Below are 15,470 nucleotides of genomic sequence, written 5' to 3' on the forward strand. Positions count from 1 at the left end.
AAATAATAAAAAAACAAATATATATACATATATATAAATAAAATATAGAATAATAAAATAATAAGTAAATATATATATATATATATATATAAATAAATGTACATAAGAAAAATATAATAAAATACATGAAAAAATATAGCTAAATATAAATAATGAGAAAATAAAAATAAATATAATATAAATGAATAAAAGACAAAAATAGAGAAATATAGTAAATAAATAGAAAATATAATTAAATAATAATAATGATAGATATAGTATAAAAAATAATAATAAATATATATATAATAATAATACAATGAAAATATGCAAATATACAAAATAAGATGAAATAATATAATAATAGTAATTATAATAAAAATAAATAGAAATAAATAAAATATAAAAAATAAAAATAAGCGTAACAGGTTAAATTGGAATGAAAACCAAAGTTGAGGGTCAAATCTAGGAGAAAATTAGCGTTAAAACTGTGGATTAAGGGGTAAAATGACAATTGTAAAAATGAGGGGACTAAAAATGGGGTTAACCTTTTTAAATAGAAAACACGCGGGTCTTGAAGGTAAGCAGGTCGGGCCACGGGTCGGGCGCAGGTCGATTTAATGGGTTATATAAAACCCAAACATTTTTTAATTCTCATTTCCTCTCTTCTTCATAACAAAACGCCACCACCTTATATTTCTCTCTGGTTCGTTCTTCAAATTGAAGAACATGCGGCGAGTTCTTGATGAACCCAGAATCCGGCCATCGCGCGCCGCCTCGCCCGTTCATCGGCGGGAAAATATGATTTTTTTTAAAAAGCCCTTCACCTCCCCAACTCAAATATCAAATTTGTTTTTCAAAACATGCCTCGTGGGGGTGTAGATCTAACAAAATATCTCGACAACCACCCCTTTGGTCCTCGACATTTCGAGTTTAAAACCAAAGAAAATCAACATGCAAGCCACACACAAACCGAATCGAAAGGTAAGACAAATAATACCTTTATTTCTCGTTTCGAATAGTACAAGTGTTTCAAATCCTTGTGTATTTCGCAGTGTTTTTTTGCCTAAAATCGTTTATCCTCCCCCGTGTACACTTGTGATGATTTACACTTATTTATAGCAATATAAAAATATATTTTTAGACCTATTGAGTCCTAATCGAACTCTAACACTTCTATTTGTTGTTGGTTGTTGGTGATGGACGTTGGTGCCGTGAATCTCGGGCGGTTGTGTGGTCGTGGGAGAAGCGTGCAACTGTGGGATCTACACGTTGAAGGGGAGAGCGACGCTGGAGAGAAGGGGTTAGGGTTTCTGGAAACCCTAATCTTCTACGGGTTACATGTTACGCGTTTTGGGTATGGGTTGGACCAGAGTACTCTGTTGGGCCACGTGTGTTGGACCTGTAAAAGAATAAAATAAAATTATAATTTATAATATTATATAATATATATATATATATATATATATATATATATATATATATATATATATATATAATTTGGACGGAATTAAGTGTCTTCACCTGCTTTGGACCTTTGGATCCTCGGACTAAATTTGAATAAGCGATTTGTATTCGTAGATAGTTTTCTCATGTCGCTCGATTCAAATTTACATTTTATCGGTGGTCTTTCAATAGCTTGATCCTCTTTGTGGTTTGTTTGTTCGATGTGGTCAAATATATTCATATGTTTCTATTTGAGTTTATTTAATTAGATTTTTAACATTTTCCTTGTATGATACTTTGTAATCTTAATTGTGTTCTTGATTATAAAAATATTCTTAGGTTACAATTGATATTTAAATATTTTTCTATTTCAAATAAAATTAGCGGTTTCTATTTTGTCAAAACAGAAAAAAAATCAATATACGCCATTGGTCCGAGTGCATTCTCCACGCACCATGTGGATGCCAATGGGTTGGTGATCGCGGGTCATGGGTTCCCTTGCGACTATCGTTTGCTGCTGATATCAGCATCGTCGCAGCCGAGGCTCTTACTTCCGGTATCCGTCTAGCAATTAAGATGGACGCATCCCATGTGATGGTGGAAAGTGACTCGGTGAATTTGGTTCCACAATTAAAACCCCTCTGCGTCCACATTTCAATGACTACTGTTGAAGCTCGTCGCATTTTGTTTGCCAGTGCTTATATCCGCGTTCAACATATACGCCGCACTCATGGCCTAGCGCATTGGCGTCTTCAATTCATGTTTTTCCTGTTACCGCCCTATTTTACTGATTTCGGATGCATGTGTACTACCCACCTTCCAAAAATATTCGGTAGATTGATGTTTGTGATTTGTAAATTAAGATTGAACTTCAAAATTACTAAATTTTATTTTAGTTCCTGCGTTTTACTTTTTCTACTGATTAATGGTCTCTTGAGGTTGCGCTAAGGTCAAATCTAGGATTTTCACTGTCAATTCCACTTCCAGGGAGCAGATTCCATGTACAACCATCACACTCGGATGCACGAGCTCATGCCAGTGAACCACCGGGGTTGCGCACATGTTGAGCCATAACAACATTCCTGGTGAAAAAAAAAGCTGTCAAAATTCTTTGGAGCTTTGCAATGGGAAAATGCCAAAAGAATTGTTAATAGTTGATACTAACTGATTCTATTGTTGTGCAAGGCAAATCGCTAAAACCAGTGCCTCCTTGCCTGGTATATATCTCATCTCTATCGTATGTTTTCTTTTAGCCTTACCTCTCAAGTACTTAGTAACGTAAATTTTCAGACATCTAAACCTTCTCCCATGAGCTATGAGGTGCAATCTGTGGTTTATTTACACAAAAATTGGGATATAAAGCAAGCAAAAAGTGTAAATCTATGGCGGTGTATCAATTTTTGGTAGAACCGGTAGCTAATGGCTGCTCTTCCATCTCTCCTTCGGACGGGATTTCACCTTCGCCTGTTGACTGGTCGAGAGGACCTTGAGGGCTTCCAACAGAGTAGAGAATATCTGCCGATGACAGTCGTCACAGAAAAAGAAGAAGGAAAAATGACCTTCATTTGGGAGGTTATTGATGGTGGCCCCTGGTAGAACACGGCTTATGTAATCTATCATTCCTTGTGGAACAGCTTGATCATCCATCCCCTGTATAGCAAGTGATCAATATATTCACAGAGAAAAGGTGACCATCTAAATTACAGGCACTTGATATTCACAGAGAAAGGATCATGTTCCTCGCACTTAATATTCACAGAGATACCAAAACATACTTCTTTGAAAGATTTAAAAGCAGGCTAGATTGATTTGCAAGGACTATCAAGTTTTATGGTGATATTTCTATGGAAGGAAACAAAAGGTAAAAGTCTCCAAACCTGCCATATATGTATTGGTCCCAGAAATCCTGTCAATTCACATTCCGCTTGACTGTACAGGGATTTGAGCCAAGGGAAAATTCCATTTGTGTAACACTTCCTCTGCACCTGAAGATCTGCCAGACGAAAACCCCAGTTTGAAACCTGTAGGACGGCTTCCTCAATGAATGGTTTGGTATTTCCCTGACGGATCGACTCCTCTACATCTCTATGCCAGAAGTCTTCAAACGTTGCTCCTTCAGTTAGAATCTCATCCTGCGCAAGTCAAGATTAACTTATGCAAATACTTGGAACACATCAAAGGCTAGTTTTCAACTCAACGCTTTTGCAAAACAGTAGATCTTATCAAATAGCACTTTCATACTTGGAACAAACTCCAAAAGTTCACCCAATAGGGGCATCACTGCATGCATCAATCCCTATTCTATTGCTTAGTCCAATATGAACACATGCACTTCAAAGTGTTTGCAATTGAAAGAGATTATTGAAGTGTCATGAAACCCCAACAGAGGAAATGTGATCTTTTAAACAGTTTTTTTAATAGGGTAAACTATGCAGATACTCCCCTATGTTTTTGGTCGCCAATTTAAAGATTTAGGGGGAATAATCTCTAACGTTATCAATCCGTTTGATTTTAGTCCCTAACATTATCGATCCATTCGATTTTAGTCCCTCAATCATAGACTCTCATTCGATTTTAGTCCCTCAGCCATGTTAGAGACTTAAACAAAAGGGGTTAACGAAAATTAATGGCGAGGAACTAAAATCGAAAGGATTGATAACGTTAGGGACCATTTCCCTTAATTTTTAAATTGGTGACCAAAGTTGGACAAACCCTAAACATTGGGGACTATCCCCATAGTTTACCCTTTTTAAAATTAGCAACTATTAACCCTAGCCCAAAAAAGGTTGAAGTGAAGAGTAATATAGAAATACAGAAGAGATTTTTGAGAAATTATTGAAGATTAGAGTTGACTCACCCTCCTTCCAAGTGATACAGACATCCAGTTTTCAATTCGGCCATGCTTGCCTGATAGGAAACTCCGGCGGTAAAAGAAGGAAGCAGTTTTGGCAATCTTCGAGCTAGATAATACATTAACTTCCTTCTTGGTAATGACTCTCCCCAAATACTTTGCATTTCTTCCTTAGTCAAGCTAGGTTCATACGGATTGATCATTGGAGTAACCATTGCTGCACCTGTAGAGTATGTGAAGATGCATCACAATATATGGTGTTGATAAGTTAAATAACCCATTACAAAACCAATATCTATTCGTGCTTCTAAGTAACATTATGCATTAATATGTCAGGTGTCAAAACAGTAAATTTACAGAAGCAAACAGCTCATACCTGCAATTTTGTGAGATACATGTCTAAGAGCAGCCCAAGCATGGATACTTCCACTCGAGTAGCCCAACACCCAGAACTTATCATTGACCCCAACAGCATCAGCAAGATGTAGCATATCAAATGCTGATGAATTTAAATTTCTACTAGGATGAGGATCACTCTCCCCAAAACCAGGAAGATCATATGTAACCAGGCGAACACCGAACTCTTCAAGCAGTGATGTCTTAACTCCTGGTATACCTGTTTAACAAATAAAATTATACAAGTCTACAACAATTTGATCGAGAACATGCATATGAAACTTCTACTAATTATATATTCTTACCTGCAAGTCGGGACGAAAGAAAAGAATGCGGTGCAATAAGAGAAAATCTAGCTTTGTCCACTGGAACACCCATTGCACGATAAGCCAAGTGTCTGCCATCAGGGAGCTGGATTCGGCTTGCGCTAGGAGGATGAACAAGCACTTTCTTCACTGGTGGTGCCGATACATCATGCGCACCATTCAAATTTAGAGCTGCAAAATTTCAAACAATGTTGAATTAACCAAAAATACATCTTTCTCTTTCATTCAAATTTACAATCGATCATGAAAATTCATGAATCCGGTCCTAAAATTGTGTGAATATAGAGTTCCAGATTTTCAATAACCGCAAATAATAATTGATAATTGTTAGCGATAAAAGATTTAGTACCTGAAAGTGCAAGGATGAAAACAAAGAAGATAACAGGCCAAGCGTGAATAGGATCACGATCCTCAGGCAAGAACTCATTCAAGAAACCCAATCGACTGGAGACCTTAGCCACGGGTCCACCAAGTTTCTTAACTATAAACGAATCCTCAGTAACTACCGTTTGCTGCAAAACATCTCTACATCCTCTTCCAAGCTCTAGAATCATCTCGCACCACGATTTCAAAAATTCCTTCAGTTGTTCCTTCAAGGCCTCCGGCGGTTCCATTTCATGATCACTCTCAGCAACCGCCGTCGGTTTCTGATCAGTGAGCGGCGGTAACGACGGGAAAACTATTTCCTCAGTGTGTATTATCCCCGGATCTTCCACCAAACTCGCCAGCTCATCCAGCCACGTGTCCAATCCTCTCACTTCCGCCATATTTTCGCTAAAAGAAAAAAAAAACTCTCCCTCGATCTCTTTTATCTCTCAATCAATCATCATACTCTATGAAGGGAGTGCCGCTTTGCTTTAACCACAAGCCTCTCAATTAATCATGGAACCTTTTTCATAAAAAGAAGTTAAAAACCAAATATAAGGACAGAATTGGAACTGAAGCTTTACCAGCGTGATAATGAAGCTTTTCATTTCTTTAATCAAACAAAACTGAAACTGACTACCGTTAAAACGGAATCAAAGAAAAGCAGAAAGTCCAAAAGGATTTAATTTAAATATTAAAAATATTAGAAAAGGACTTCTAGGTGCATTAAGACAGCTCTTTTCTTCGATATTAATAAATATTATAATAATTTAAATAAAATAAAATTATAATTTTTTTATCATAATATTTAATTTTAAAATACCAGAATAGGACATCCAATTGTATTAAGACTGTCATTTTCTTTGATATTGAAAATAAATATATTAAAATGATAAAAACATAATTTATGTAAAACCAAATTAAGATTTAATATAAATTATTATTTATTATATATATTTATATGACTATATAATAATAAAAATAATATTTAAATATAAACAAGTAAAATTAAAACATAAATAATCAATAATAAAAATAAAATTAGAACTATATATTTAAAAGTAGTAAAACTTTAATAAATGAAATATTTAAAATTAGTGACTAAATTATAATCTAATAAAATAAATACTTAATTCGTAATTAATTATTTAAAATTATAGGGATTAAACATGCTATTTTCCTTATTTATTAATTTGATGACTAAAACAAAATTATATAAAATTCGAATATCAGATTAAAATAAATTAAAAATATATACTCGAGATTAAAATATTAATTATTAAAACTAAAGGACTAAATACGCATTTTATCTAAAATATTTATAATTACGGTTAAGGGCTAAAATATAAATAAATAAAATTTAGAGACCAAATTAAAAGGATTATAAAATTGATTCAGTGACTAAAATGTAAAACAAATAAAACAGAGGGACTACGGATAGAGTTTAACATTTAAAAATTACACAAATAGCCCTCCCCAAAACGACGTCGTTCGGGAAGGGCTATTTAAAGCCTAAAACGGCTGGCCCGAAGGGCCAGCTCTCTCATTTCTCAGTTTGTCTTCTCTCAAACAGAGAGATTGCCAGAGTTCTCTCTGGCTTCTCTCTAGCTTCCCTCTAGCTTCCCTCATCGGAGGGAAGCCGGTTACCGGGCGGCAGCTGTCTGCCGCCGTAATTCCCACCGCCGGCCACCGTTTCCGGTGGTCGAAAAACACCAAAAATTCTCAAACCGTAGATCTAAGTACCCTAAACCCAATTTCACCCTTCTTTTATCCTAAAAGGTTAGGGATTTTCCTAGATCTAAGGAAAATACCTTCGGTATTTTTGGTTCTCCAGCGCCGTTTGGGGTTCTCCGGTAAGGTAAACTCTTTCTTCTCTCTTCTCGGTTTGATTGCTGGTTGTTGTGAGTTGGTCTTTTTTTTTGTATCTTTGCTCTCGGTTTTGGTTGCTCTCTGGCTGTTGGGTTCTTTTTCTTCGCAGGTTCAGTGGTGGCTTTATAGCCATCACTGGCGCTTGTCTCGGACCGGGTAAAAGAGTAGAGTTCGGTGAGTCACCGAACTTCCAGTGGTGACTCACCGTTGAAGGCAACGTGTGCGGCTATGGCTTGGCCTTCTGGATCTTTCAGTTGGCGTCGTGGCAGCGTGGTAGCAGAGGCTGGCGAACGACGACCGCGTGGTCCCTAGGGTATCATTACCCTAGGGCTTGTTCGGGATGAATGTGGGCCGTTGGATCTCTCAGATCCAACGGCTGAGATTGAGGCGGCGGCTAGGGTTAGAGATCAAACCTAATCTGGTTTTATGGTTTAGTTGGGCCATCTGGATTTGTAATTGGGCCGGATAATCTGGGCATGTTTGTAATAATAATAATATTAATAATAATATTTATAATAATAATAAAAAAATGAAGAAAAAAATGAGTATCTTCAGCTGCCCCTCTTTACTTATTCTTGTGTTAACAAGAATAGAGCAAAGACGAAAAGATAATAAGTTTTTTTTTCATTTGACTTCACTTGATTAATATGGAGATGTTGAATAAATTCTTCTCTTTCTTCAGATGAGTTCTTCTCATTATGAACTTTCCGCTGGGGATGATATTGACCTATTTCCTTATGTGATAGAGTCATTCAAAAGGTTGAACAAGCTCTTCTCATTATGAACTTCTTCTTCTTCAGATGAGTTCTTCTCATTATGAACTTTCTCTGGAAAAGCTGATGCTAATCTATCTCATTCTGTGATAGAATTATGCAAAAGGTTGAACAAGCTCTTCTCATTGTGAACTTCTTCTTCTTCAGATGAGTTCTTCTCATTATGAACTCTACCTGGCAATGTTGATCCATCAAATGATGAATTCAAACAAAAGGTTGAACAAATTCTTCTCATTATGAACTTCTTCTTCCTTCTTCAGATGACGAGTTCTTCTCATTATGAACTCTACCTGGCAATGTTGATCCATCAAATGATAAATTCAAACAAAAGGTTGAACAAATTCTTCTCATTATGAACTTCTTCTTCCTTGTTCAGATGAGTTCTTCTCATTATGAACTTTCTCTGGAAAAGCTGATCCATCAAGTGATGGATTTGAGTAAAAGGTTGAACAAATTCTTCTCATTATGAATTTCTTCTTCTTCAGATGACGAGTTCTTCTCATTATGAACTCTTCCTGGCAATGTTGATCCATCAAATGATGAATTCAAACAAAAGGTTGAACAAATTCTTCTCATTATGAACTTCTTCTTCCTTCTTCAGATGAGTTCTTCTCATTATGAATTTTCTCTGGAAAAGCTAATCCATCAAGTGATGGATTTGAGCAAAAGGTTGAACAAATTCTTCTCATTATGAACTTCTTCTTCCTTCTTATTATGAACTCTAACTGAAAATGTTGATCCATTAAATGATGGATTTAAATCTTTGCTAAAATCTTTGAAATTCCTGTCAAAATTTAACATGGATAAAATGAATGAAAATGCACCTATTTTTGCAAATGCCTAAATATGATGCATGAATGTTAAGTTTATTTTTATTTGATTTCAAATTGATGAACTTAGTATTTCTTCAGTTGTGTAGAAATCCAATAAATCTTTCTTCTTCAAATTGGAGAATCTATCATCTTTGAAGAGTGTAGATGTAGATATGCCTGAATTTTTGCATAATGTCACAAAACCACTTGAGAATAAAACTCAATAGTATAGGCTCTTGAAAAGGCTTGTATTCATGCAACATGTTGATTCTGATAACAACTCATCTGATTATGAAGCGATCTTTCAGGATGATTTCACAGATATTGATAGTTCTTTTGATACCGAGAAAAACCTGAATTCTGATTCTGATGAGGAGAGTAAACTGTTATACTTGATGAAAATGGGATACTCAAATGCTATGTCTTCAATAGCCATGGAGATATAATTCTGATTCATCAATTGCAGAGTTGACAGATTTTATATGTGCTGCTCAAATGGCTAAGGCTGCTGACACACTTCTTCCGGTAAAAGATAGGAAGCCATTATGCAATGATCCCAATTACAAGAAAAGGCGAAACTTGGGCTATGATTTTTGGGAAAGGAATAAGCAGAAGAAGCTTGAAAAGAAGCTTCTTAATGAAGACGATCATGCAGTTCATCTTTTAATTCCAATGATTGGTTCTTTGGTTCTTACCGAACCAGATCAGATGACTCAAAGAAAACTTCCAGAAGATGCTATTGGGTCTTCTTATTTCTACTATGAGCAAATTCATCTTTCAAATCCAATGATTGATTTTGGGGTTCATACCAAATCAGATCAGATAACTCAAAGAACACTTCCAGAAGATGCTATTGGGTCTTCTTATTTTTACTACGAGAACGTAGCACTTGCTCCAATTAATGTTTGGACTAGAATATCACAGTATTTATTCGATGTAGAACCAGAATTTGTAGATTCGAAGTATTTTCATGCTGCTACACTGAAAAGGGGCTATATTCATAATCTGCCAATTTGAGAACAGATTTCTTCTTGTTCCACTTCTAAATAACTCTATGATGGTGATAATTTGCTTACTTTGTATTCCATGCCTTTAAAAGTATTAGCATAAAGTGATATTCAGAAATCTTTAACTTATTTCAAAATTATGTTAATCCATTTACAAAATAAAAGAATAAGTTGAATTTTCGAAAATAAATTGAATCTCAAATAAATTGAATTTAGAGAAAATAAACTTAGAATTTATTAATAAATAGATAGAATTGTATTCAAAGTTATGGCAAGCATAGGAATGATAAAAATTCAAATGACTCAATAAATTATTAGCATAAGTATTTCTAAATTAATCAAATTAATATAATTTATAGTACTGATGTAAGCTTTTGTCTGAAAGATCTCAAACGTTGTCAGAATGCTTGTAGATGTGAAGTTCCTCCCAAACTATCAAAATCTTAAGAGGATTCGATTGCCAGATGCCTAATATCAACATGCATTTGAGCCGCCCTTTCAGGTTTTCAACTCAAATCCTTCATTTGGTTACAAGATGCCCTTTGTGAGTTTTCATCTTGACCTTTTTTTTTTCTTTTTTTCTTTTTTCTTTTTTTTTCTTTTTTTCTTTTCTTCTTCAAGCATAATATTTCTTGACAGAATCCGAGTTTATTGGATTTCTCAGAATTTTTCCATCCATTTCTGCCAAGATCAACGCTCATCCGAAAAAGGCCTTTTTTACAACGTATGGCCCTTCCCAATTAGGCATCCATTTCCCACGGAAATCTTTATGTATAGGCAAGATCTTTTTTAGTACTAGATCACCCTCTTGGAATTCTCTTGGATGTACTTTCTTGTCATGAGACTTCATCATCCGTTTCTGATACATCTGTCCATGGCAAATAGCTTTCAATCTTTTCTCCTCAATAAGGTTCAATTGATCAAATCTAGCTTGGATCCATTTGGATTCATCCAATTTTGTTTCTCTCAAAATTCGAAGTGATGGAATCTCAACTTCAATTGGTAAGACTGCTTTCATCCCATAGACTAAAGAAAAAGGCGTTGCCCCAGTAGATGTTCAGTAGTTTGGTATGCATATAAAGCAAAAGGTAACTTCTCGTGCCAATCTTTGTAAGTTTCAGTGATCTTTGTAATGATTCTCTTGATGTTCTTATTTGCTGCTTCAACTGCCCCATTCATCTTTGGACGATATGCCACTGAGTTTGCATGTTTGATCTTAAACTGTGAACAAAGTTCGGTCATCATTTTGTTGTTCAGGTTCAGAGCATTATCTGTAATGATCCTTTCTGGTAGGCCATACCGGCAAATTATCTCTTTCTTTATGAATTTGCAGACTGTGGACCTCTTAATATTGGCATATGAAGCAGCTTCAACCCATTTGGTAAAATAATCAATTGCCACAAGGATGAAGCAATGTCCATTCGATGCTTTTGGTGTGATTGCCCCAATGACATCTATTCCCCACATAGAAAATGGCCAGGGTGCTGTCATTACATGTAAAAGAGATGGGGGTACATGAATCTTGTCTGCATATATCTGGAATTTATGACATTTCCTTGCATAATCAATGCAATCTGTGTGCGTGGTAGCCCAATAGTATCCATATCTCATTATTTTTCTAGCCATGGAAAGACCATTTGCATGTGTTCCACATATTCCACTGTGTACTTCTTCAATGATGCTTCTGGCTTCGCTGGTATTTAAACATGTCAATAGCATTTGATCATTGCTTCTTCTATACATAATCTCGCCATCAAGAAAATATCTAGCAGCCATTCTTCTCAAGGTTCTTTTATCAATTTCAGATGCATTTTGTGGATAACTTGATTTTTGATATATTGCAGGATATCATAATACCATGGTTTACCATCTACCTCTTCTTCCACACTATAACAATGTGCATGAATTTCATATACTTGCATTTTGATTGACATCATATCAACTTTCTTAGTTGCCTGAAACATAGCAGCTAATGTAGCCAAAGCATCTGCCATTTGATTTTCTTCTCGAGGAAGATAATTGAAGGTGACTCTCTCAAATTCTTCACTAATTCGAGGGTAAAATTTCGGTATTCCAACAATTTGGGATATTTGTTTCCCATTCACCTCGTAATTGATACACCACTAACGATGAATCTCATATATTTTGAGACATTTGATTTTTCTTTCTATAGCTGCTTTCAATCCCATGACACAAGCTTCATATTCCGCCATGTTATTGGTGCAAAAGAACTCCAGTCTACTTGTAAAGGGATAATAAATATTTTATGGAGAAATTAACACTACCCCGATTCCTCGTCCCAAGGCGTTGGATGCTCCGTCAAAGTAAAGCTTCCAAGATGCATCATTTGTTCCGACTTCTTCATTCATGGATATGCACAACAAATCTTCATCTGGAAAATTGAAACTCAAAGGCTGATAATCATTCGATGCACGACTGGCCAGAAAATCATCTATGATACTTCCTTTTATCGCTTTTTGGTTGACATATACAATATCAAACTCGGATAATAACATCTTCCATCTAGCCATTCTGCCTGTCAAAGCTGGTGATTCCATTAAGAATTTCAAAGGATCAAGTTTGGATATCAACCAAGTAGTATGATATAACATATATTGTCTGAGTCTTCGAGTAGCCCACACCAAAGCACAACATAATTTTTATATTGGTGGATATCGAATTTCACAATCATTAAATTTTTTTGCTCAGATAATAAATAGATTTTTCTTTTTTTCCAGATTCATCATGCTGTCCCAGTGCACATCCCATCGAATTTTCAAAGACTGTCAAGTAGAGAATTAACGGTCTATCAGGCATTGGTGATACTAAAATGGGGGCATTGGATAAATATTTCTTAATAATATCCAAAGTTTCTTGACATTCATCATTCCAGACTTCAGGATTGTTCTTTCGAAGTAATTTGAACACTGGATCACATTTGTCAGTTAATTGAGAAATAAACCGAGATATATAATTTAATCTTCCCAAAAACCTCGAACTTCTTTTTTTTGTATTGGGTGGTGGAAGATCTTTAATTGCTTTTACTTTATCTGGATCAATCTCGATTCCTTTTTTACTGACCACAAATCCCAAAAGTTACCACAAAAGTGCATTTAGCGGGGTTGAGCTTTAATTGATACTTCCTCAATCTCTGGAAAAGCTTTCTCAAATTTTGAATATGTTCTTCTTCATTTCGGGATTTGGCAATCATGTCATCTACATATACTTCAATCTCTTTGTGCATCATGTCATGAAACAAAGTTACCATGGCTCTTTGATACGTTGCCCCTGTATTTTTCAATCCAAATGGCATTACTTTATAGCAGAATGTGCCCCACATGGTTACAAATGTTGTTTTTTCCATGTCTTCAGGATTCATTTTTATCTGATTATATCCTGAAAAGCCATTCATGAATGAAAACCATGAGTGTCCTGCAGTATTGTCCACCAAGGTGTCTATGTGGGGTAATGGAAAGCTATCTTTCAGACTAGCTTTGTTGAGATCTCTGTAATCTACACACATTCGAACTTTCCCATTTTTCTTTGGTACTGGAACAATGTTGGCTACCCATTCTGGGTATTTGGCTGCCTGTAGGAAACCTGCATTAATCTGTTTCATCACTTCCTCTTTGATCTGTAACAACATTTCTGGCCTCATTCACCTTAGCCTTTGTTGGACCGGTTTATATTCTGGATTGATTGGAAGCTTGTGCATCACTATATCTGTACTTAAACCAGGCATATCTTGATAAGACCAGGCGAAGATATCTTTGAACTCTTGAAGGAGATTTATCAATTCTTGTTTTATCTGGATTGTCAGAGTAGTACCAATTTTTACCTCATTTATTTCTTCATCTGTTCCCAGATTTACAGTCTCAATCTCTTCTTTGTGAGGTAGAATTTGCTTATCTTCTTTTTCTATCAATCTTAATAATTTAGTAGGAACATCACATTCCAGTTCATCCTCACACCCATTGATTTCTTTCAGACATATGGGCTGTTCTAAATTTATCTCTCGATTAAATTTAGGAATAAACATGCTATTAACATTGTGACACCTGCAAATTTAAGTCGGACATATTTCCGAAAGAATATAGTAAATTTATGAAATAAATAAATGTAAAAATGTAAGAAAATGTAAAGAATGATTGCCATCTGAAAATTTTAAAGAAAATTTCTTATATTTAATATTAGGTGAACTTAACATAATTTCCTTTACAAGATAACAAAAAGTTTTCATACTTTTGGACTAAACATGATGATTAGTTCTGAATATTACTCTGTGTTAATATTAAAAACTACAGAAAGGTCTTCAGTGGTCCAATTGTTGAGTGTTTCTCCAGGAAAACATGGGCAAATTCTATCCAAGTATTTTCCAGTCTTGTTGTCATTCATGATCATGTTGATAAATAATCCATTCATAGCTTCTTCAACTATGCTTTGATCTTTCGTCAACTTTTCTTCTTTAAAGGCCTCAACAAGCTGTTGTTCTACATTAATTGTTCCCCCTGATCTGAATGTGGTCTTCAACCATGGGAAAAACATGTGTTCCCAAGGGATTTCTTCTCCTTTCAACCTTGCCTTTCTGTCTTCACACCTTCTTTTCATCTCTTTGTTCTTTTGCTGAAAATTGGGCTTAAATCCAAGCCCAAAGCGATCTTTCTTCATTTTCATACTTACAGGAACTGAACTCCCTTGAAGATTCTTTCCTAAACCTTTCCCAGTTTTAGCTCCGATGCCTAAAGTCTATTGTACCGTCATCTTGGTGCAATCATACAATATGGGATATGAAATTTGCTTCCTTCTGCAATAAAGGTTGCATTGACAAATTCAAGAGCTCGGAAAGAGCATTCAAGAGCATCATCATTGGTTTCAATATATGGAACATCACTTGTTATAGACGCAATGATTTCTTCTTCAGCTCCTACGCATACTAATTGTCCATCAACAACGAATTTCAATTTCTGATGTAATGAAGAAGGAACGGCTCCTGCAGAATGAATCCATGGCCTCCCTAATAAACAATTATATGTAGGGTGGATGTCCATCACCACAAAGTCAATATTGTACACGACTGGTCCGATTAACAACGGTATTTCCATTTTCCCAAGCACCTCTTTTTGAGTGCCATCAAAAAACTCGCACTACATTCTGATAACTTTTCATGTGTGATTTATCCACAAGCATTCTTTGAAGTGTGACTAGAGGCATCAAGTTAAGAGCGGATCCATTGTCAATCAATACTCCTGGCAAAACATGACCATGACAATGTGTGGTGATATTCAAAGCTTTTACTGACCCCATTCCGCCTTCAGGTATTTCATCATCCGTGAACGTTATGTAATTGTCAGCGGCTATATGTCCCACAATTCTGTCAAGTTTATTGAGGGATATATCTTCAGGGATAAAGGTTTGATTAAGCATTCTCATCAAAGCATTTCTGTGTGCTTCTGAATTCATCAATAGATCAAGAATAGAAATTCTCGCTTGTTGTTTATGTAGTTGTTCAACCACACTATACTCACTATGTTTCAGGAATTTCAAAAATTCTTGCGCTTGTTTTTCTGTTACAGGCTCATTGAATGCTGGAGGGGATTAATCATCAAATACCTTTTGGGGTATTACCATGGCTTTTCCTTTTGCTT

At 35.5% G+C, this 15,470-nt stretch overlaps 1 pseudogene; it reads right to left on the reverse strand.

Annotated features, from left to right (window-relative positions):
* Positions 1 to 2,615: 2,615 nt before the first annotated feature.
* Positions 2,616 to 5,963, reverse strand: LOC120214188 (annotated as a pseudogene).
* Positions 5,964 to 15,470: the final 9,507 nt, after the last annotated feature.

The sequence above is a fragment of the Hibiscus syriacus genome, unplaced genomic scaffold (assembly GCF_006381635.1).
Source record: "Hibiscus syriacus cultivar Baekdansim isolate YM2019G1 unplaced genomic scaffold, ASM638163v2 tig00110054_pilon, whole genome shotgun sequence".
Taxonomy (NCBI): domain Eukaryota; kingdom Viridiplantae; phylum Streptophyta; class Magnoliopsida; order Malvales; family Malvaceae; genus Hibiscus; species Hibiscus syriacus.